Genomic DNA, 7,896 nt, shown 5'->3' with positions numbered 1-7,896 from the left:
ATTTATTATTCATTTAAAGAAGAAATTATTTTATGTATATAAGAGGGTGAGCTGTATGTACCATAGTATACGTAGCAGCAGGCGTTTCCCCAACTTACCCTAACCCTAACATACTGTTTTGTGCAGAGGAAATAATACAGATCAAACAGACAAAAATGGACACAATGCAAGATATACATTGTGGGGAGCACAATAAAAAATGGGGCGGGGGGGGGGGACAATATCATCTATATACTGTATACATACTAGTGTCCGTGAGTCTCCAAAACACTGCTATCTGCTGCTGGCAGGGAGTGAAACTACATCTCTTTCTCACGCATGCACAAACACAGACGGTAGCAGACTAGCTTTTGCTTAGAGCGGGCTTAGTACTATGACATAAAGTTTACAGGGGGCACAGTACAGGATAAACAAAGGCCTGCATACTACCCCCTGCCTGCATACCAACCCCATGCCTGTATATCACCCCTTAAATGCATACTACCCCCTGCCTCTATACCACCTCCTCCCTGCATATTTATTTATTTATTTACAGTTTCTTATATAGTGCAGCATATTCCATTGCGCTTGTCATTTGGACACATCAGTGATTAAACAATCTGGGTACATACAAACCGACATGGAGGTAGGAGGGCCCTGCTCGCAAGCTTACAATCTATAGGGATAATAGGAGGGATACATAACTACACATGGAGTTGATTTTATATAGTGTGGCGAGCGCAGCGAGCCACCGTGCCCGAAGCGTGGCGAGCGCAGCGAGCCCCGCGAGGGGACGCGGACTCATAAGAAAACGGGAGCCCAGATATTACATAAGTACCTAAAAGTATTTAACACAACAGTGAAAGCATTAACACAAACTCTGTTTCATTAAATAATAATTATACAGAATATGTGTCTCAAAAACTACTCAAGAGGATAATTATATTGTCTTCAGATTATGGTTTGGCAGTGAGGGTGCCGGTTTGGGTTACTGGTTGTAGAGTGTAATGTATAAACTCCCAGAATTTCAGATTTCAAACATAAAAATGCTGGGGGGTTTTATATGAAAAAAAATGGTATGCTCTAGTAATTCAGATTTGTATATTGAAATGGGTTAATAGTAACATTCATTTTTTTTAATAAGCACTTGAACTAGTTCCACCTTCACCACTCCCGGCCTGCACAGGAATTCCAACAGAAAAGGCTGTTACAATGGTTTCCTTTTCCGGCACAGTGTACTGTATGCGATGTCATGCCATCGCTGCTGCTGAAGTGAAGAAGAGCCACTAAGAGGAGCAGGATCTGTGCATACTGATGACAAGGAGAAATGGAGCTGGAGGGACACAGAGAGTCGGGGAAGCTGTTGTGGGGAGGGGGGGGGGGATACAGTGCATTGAGCTGCTGGAGGGACATGGGTGGTGAGCTGCTGTAGGGAGCGAGAAAGGTATGTGTATAAGAGGCACTATTGTGGGCATTATATGCATAAGGGGCACTACTTGAGCATTGTGTGTAAGAGGCACTTACACACAATGCCCACAGATCCATTTGTGCAAGGATAACTGCTGCTGGGGGCATTATGTGTAAGGGGTAATACTACTGTGGACACTGTGCATAAGTAACACAAAATAACACTACTGTGTGGCATAACATGTATAAGGAGTACTACTGCATAGCGTAACTTGAAGAAGGGGCACTACTGTGTGTAATAACGTGAATAAGGGACACTACTATGTGGTGTAGTATGAATCAGGGACACTAAATGCGGATTAATGGGAACATGAGTGTGCTACCATGTGGCGTAATTTACATTGGGGGTACTATTGTGCAAGGCAGAGCAGCAGTGAATAGATCATCTATTCATGGAGACAGAAAGGAGAGGGGGCATGCAAGAAACTGACCACATTGACACAATGAGTAAACCCAACATTTTTTGGGCATGTGGAAGTACCGCCTATAATTATACTAATATTGGAAGGTATGGAATAGGGGCTGGAATGGGACATAGACACAATAAATAAAAGTCTAATAATGGAATGTTGCCCCATTTAAAATGTTATTTTCAATTAATTTTTTGTGTTCTGGCAGCTATTAGTGACTGCAGAGTACAGTAATGAGTGACAGAACTGGACAGCCAGATAAAAATGGAAGCAAGTGAAGCCAGCTTTAAATATTTATCTCCATTTGCATAACCCTGGGCCCTAATTGTGTAAATGACATGATGTGCATTATGGCTTTTTCACTGTAGGAAAAAACACAATGATTGATCTGTTTATTTAATGTCACCTACCCCATAGGCTTCCATAATAAATAGAATTTTCTCTAGCAGTAACACAATAATTCTGTCTCAAATGGATTAAGTCCTACAGTATATACCAAGTAGTAATATATTTGAAAATGCTGTTGAAAATGGAGGTTTCATTTCCATCTGTTCTTCTGAAACTGGGGGACATTGCTGTCAAATTCTGCATTAGTATAATGAAGATAGGCATACTTGCGTACCCTCTGGGAAGTTTTGGGAGAAACACGATTTTGGGGTAGATGACTCTCTCGTACATCCTGCCCGCTTCCTAGTGAAGTGGGCAGGATAATGTGACATTCACTGGCCAGTGCAAGTGCTGTGGGGAGGGGCTGGGTCTAAATGGCAAAGAGTTACACGCATCATAATGGACCTGCAAATCTTGGGTGTTCCTCTGTGTTGGGGGCCAAATGACAAGCCAGTTCAGCCCGTTCCCCCAAAATGGACTGGAAGTGGCTCCTCCCGAAGATTACACTAATGAGTAGGCAAGTAGGACTTGATGCCAAGTTTGATATGTAGAGATATTTTGGGGACCAAGTCTGACACCTACAGTACCTCTCAAATGTCCCGATTGCAGCGAGATGTCACCATTTCACATACTCGCCTATTCTCCTGCAAGTGCCTGGGGACTTTTGATTATTTGGGCAGTTCCCCACACCTTCGGAGGAGGGGCCAGATCTCCAGCATCCCGTTGGCTTCCTAGTGAAGTGCCTCACGCAGTGGCAGGCAGAGTCTCCTCTCCGGGCTTTTCCCGTAAGTATGCTATTTGAACCCAATCAGTCCTATGTTGACCTGTTTGCTCCAGAAGCTGGGTAGATAGGTCCCATAGCGCTGGCACATTTCTGTTTTTACCCCCATTGACTACTTCTGTGCAGAGAGCAGCCATGAATGAGTCTCCTATAGCAGTGTGTGTTTACAGGGGAGGTGAAGGAAACTAGGAGCAGCCTAGTGCTTTTCAATGCCAGACACACTTCAAGACAAGGCCATACCCCCTCCTTGATGTTACCATTCCCAATGTCCAAATCCGCTCACCTGAAATGTTGGAAGGAATGTCTAAAATGCAGAGCCGTACCTAGTGGCCAATCTGACATATTGAACCATTTCTGGGACCAAGACTAATAATGCAGAACCATAACTATTTGCTGCAGGCCATACAATATACCAACTTTCTTCCAACCCTCTAACTAGTTGGCTAGTTGGAATGAAAGGATGTGTGCAAATGACAATTAGTTTTTGATAATTTTTTGGGGTTTGCCAGCAAACGGTGGAATATAATTGGCACCCATTAACAGATTTTCGTTCCAGCCAACCAGGTAGTTGGTCTAGCAGGGATTGAGGTTTAAAGAAAGACTGCAACCAATTGAACTTTTACCGCAATAGACATTTAATGAAACTATTTGTATTAATACCAATGTTAAATCAATTGAAATGTTATTTAATTCATTTAGAAAGGTCACAATAAACTGCTCTAATTGGAGCTTGAGTTCTATATACCACTTTCCTGATGAAATTTAATGTTTGCCAATGAAACGGATACATGGGGTGTCCAGGATATTTGGGTGACCTTGTATTTGCTTAGACACAGGTTCATCAAACAATGTAATTGGTACTTGTGTAGTATCACGGCTCCCACGATGGGCATCATATAGGAAAAAATCGCATTGCATCGCATGCGATGTGATGCGATGCGATTTTTTGGCATTTTTCACAGAAATCATTGACATGTGTTAAAATCATGTTAAATGCACCCCAAAGGGCATTTGTTACTGTACCACCCCCACTATGAACGCCAACCCGAAGCATGGCGAGCGCAGCGAGCCCGCGAGGGGCGGCGGTACGTGTCCTACGACCTTTTCATACCCCCACTATCCACGTCGGCGTGGAGTTGAGAATAGAAAGTGTGGCGAGCGCAGCGAGCCACCGAGCCCGAAGCGCGGCGAGCGCAGCGAGCCCCGCGAGGGGACACGGATAGCTGTGAATCCTGCGAGGGGACACGGATACCTGTGAAGGTATCCGCGTCCGCTCGCCACGCTTCGGGCTCGGTGGCTCGCTGCGCTCGCCACACTTTCTATTCTCAACTCCACGCCGACCTGGATAGTGGGGGTATGAAAAGGTCGTAGGACGCGTCCCGCCGCCCCTCGCGGGCTCGCTGCGCTCGCCACGCTTCGGGTTGGCGTTGATAGTGGGGGTGGTACAGTGTGAAAAATAACATTTTGGGTGCATTTAACATGTTTGCTACTAATTTGGATGCATTTGTAATCAAAATCGCATGCCATCGCATCGCATGGCATGCGATGGCATGCGATGGGAGCCGTGAAGGTATACAAGTACCATGTAATTTAATGTTGACTTTTCAGTAACTACATGATGGTATACACCTGGGGTGGGCAATAAGAGGCCCTCCAGCTGTTGATGAACTACACATCCCAACATGCATTGCCTTAGTTTTGCTATTTGGTCATGCTGAAACTGATGCAATGCATGCTGGGATGTGTAGTTCATCAACAGCTGGAGGGCCGCTTATTGCCCACCCCAGGTGTACACTATTTTTTTTTCTTTGGTTTTAAATACACTTCATGGATTGGTATCCACTACCAGTGTGGGTTTAGCCAAAGATTTTCTGGAAAAGGTCAGTTATTCCAATTTTACCACCCATTCTTTGCATGAGGATTTAGCAATGGAAACTATTAATGGAATCACGCAGCAAATCTCATACATGTTACCATGGAGCCTATCGATCATCCCAGGCCAGCTGCACACACTAGTTTTTGCACGTTCTTCAAGATTAGGGACCTGATTCGGCCAACTGGTATTCAGCAATGTCCGAAACCTGACTTTCTGGAGTTTTCCTGCAGTCATCAAAGCTATCTTCAGATGGTGCTGATTCCAGGAGCCAGCTCCTTCATATGGCATGGCAGTCCAGGGTTGTGAAGAGGGATCCTAGTGGATCCTCCTGCCACCTCATTCGGAGGACATCGCATACTCGCGGTCCACAGTGCATATGTGCGAGCATGGGTGATTTTTTTTTTTTGTTCATGTGGGGAATGCAATTTAGTATTTTTTCCTATGGGAGCCAGCGTGTTTGTGTGTGGTTTTTCCCTGTGGAGAACTGATGGTGTGCCTTGGCAATATTGAAATCTTGTTCAGTGTGCTGTGAGTTGAAAAAGGTGGAAAATCACTGCTCTGGAGCAATGCTGAATTAAGTATCATCTGGCATAACTCACAGTGAGTTGGATACAAAATCGTTGGAGCCCAACAAATACATATGACAGGTGAATTCTATCCATACCACTTATTGTCCAAGCCTATTGTAGATCCATATCTAGTGCTAAAATTCATTTTCAAAATCATCAATAGTATATACAGTCTAGTTCAGTGTTTTTCAACCAGTGTGCCGTGGCACACTAGTGTGCCTTGAGCTGTTCTCAAGTGTGCCCCCACATCTAGAGATGCCAAAACCAGTTTACAGTCACCATCAGTTCAAATGTTATTTACTGGTCTCTTCTTTTCATGTAAAGGGCCAATGTGTTTTATTTTTGTTACCTGTGGGGACCAGTGTGATTGTTTTTAATGTGGGGGCCAATAGGTTTGTTTTTTTCCTGTGAGGGTCAATGTGTTTTGCCCTGTGGGGATCTCATGGTGTGCCTTGGCAATTTTAAAGTCTTATTTAGTGTGCCGCAAGGTAAAAAGGTTGAAAATCACTGGTCTAGTTTATAATACACTGAGCCATATCTGTTACCATGTCTACTACACAGAGCCATACCTAGTACCATGACTTCTATGCAGGACTATATAGTGCCCTGCACTGACCTCTAGCCAATCAGATTTCAGTACATGACAAAGACATAGTTATCAGGCAGGTTTTCTCATTTGTAAAAACATTGCAGACAATTCATTTACATTAGTTTTAACTTAATACATATTTTGTGCTAATGGAATCAGTTGCAAATGAGCCAATTGACCTATTTAGGTTTTGTGATTGCTCAGGAAAGCAGGCAGCGATGAATCATCTCATTTGTAATTTTCAATTATTGCACCTTTGGAAGGATTATGAAGATGCACTGGAACTCAAAGCCAATGGGTTTCTATTTGAATATTATGTTAATTATCTCATAGCCGGGGGAAATGATTGCACACTGAAATTCACCATTGCTTAGGTGTTTCATGTAAATATATTATTGTGCAGTATTTTTAAAGTACTGAGGATTGTTATGTGTTGCAAAATACAGAACTTCTGTAGGTAGAACAAAACTGCTTCCATTTCCATATTAAGGATTCACCGCTGCAGGCCAAAACCATAATGCTATTGGTGTCTATTCAGGGGCATAGAGAAGGTGGAGAGATGGATGATCTTGTGCTTCAGGCACTTGCTCAGGCCAGAGTGCAGGAGGCCAGCTGTCTGACAAACTCAGGGCCGGATTGGGCATGTTCCCACTGGGCTGTTGCTGTGTTCCGCTCAGTGCCGAGCCACATTCCCTGGCTCTTCCCTTACTGTGTGTCTGTTTCAAAATGGCTGACATGCTTAAGGTATTTGTGTTCCACTGTGGCATGCAAACCAGAAGCTGTCATCTGCTCCAGTTAGCAGGGAAATGGACGACTTACCGAATACAGCCTATAAAGAAATTGGGACTGCCCATTTAATTTGCAGCAGCTGATAGGTATTTTGTGGTGGGCTGGGGCAATTGATATGGGGGCCAATGTGTTTTACTTTTTTCCTATGGGGGCCAATGTATATTTTTTCCTGTGCGGGGCAGAAGTGTTTTTTTTTTTTGCTATTAAGGCCAATGTGTTTGTTTTTTTCTGCTGGGGGGCAAGTAGAGCCTCACCGTTATACATGTAGATGAGAGGAGTGGGGTTTAAAACAGCCCACCAGTGGGGGTGTGTATGCTGCTTGCTGGAAGTGATGCAGGAAAACTGGAAAACATTTTTTATTGCAGGTAATGGCAGGTGTCTCTGGAGATAAGTAGAAGACTTCTGTATCTCACCATGCAGTGGCAGTTTTTACCTATGGGCTGCAGCCCACCCCCCCCCCCCCCCTTCCCCCAGGTAAAATCCACTACTGTCTGCCTAAAGTGAAGCCAGATGCAGTCTGTGAGATTGCATCGGCTTCACTGTGACTGGCAGTGACTTCCTATTGGAAGTCTATTGGAAGTCTGACCTGCCAGTCACTCAAGGCAGTCCCATTGGAAGGTGTTCCCTCCCTCCGGGATGGCTCTCTCTGCGCAAATGTGCGGCAGCCCCCAAAACGGGTTCTGCGCATGAGGGCGGCAGCGGAGGGGGGACCCGCATTGCAGCAGCCCCCCTCCTCCATAACGGGAAGAGCCGCCACTGCCACTATGTCACACTACAAGGTGCTTCCTCCACATCCTCAGAGATCTCGGCGGTCATCTTGGGATAGGGCATGAAGCCTCCCTGGAGAGCAGGAAATGCCCTGGAGTGAAGGCCTTCACTCAATAGTTGGTGTAAAGGGGGTGGACATGGGGCGCCCGGGCTGGTGTTTACCTTCTTTCTGGGCAGCAAATATACACAGCATAGTGAGCAGGGCTGTATCAGGCCCATGGTACTATAATACACTGCACAGACCACAAATATTATATAATAAAAAGTTTTTATCTTTCAAA

The sequence above is a fragment of the Crinia signifera genome, chromosome 7, assembly GCF_055691185.1.
Source record: "Crinia signifera chromosome 7, ASM5569118v1, whole genome shotgun sequence".
NCBI lineage: Eukaryota > Metazoa > Chordata > Amphibia > Anura > Myobatrachidae > Crinia > Crinia signifera.
The sequence above is the reverse complement of the archived record's forward strand: the minus strand, read 5'-3'. Positions refer to the sequence as shown.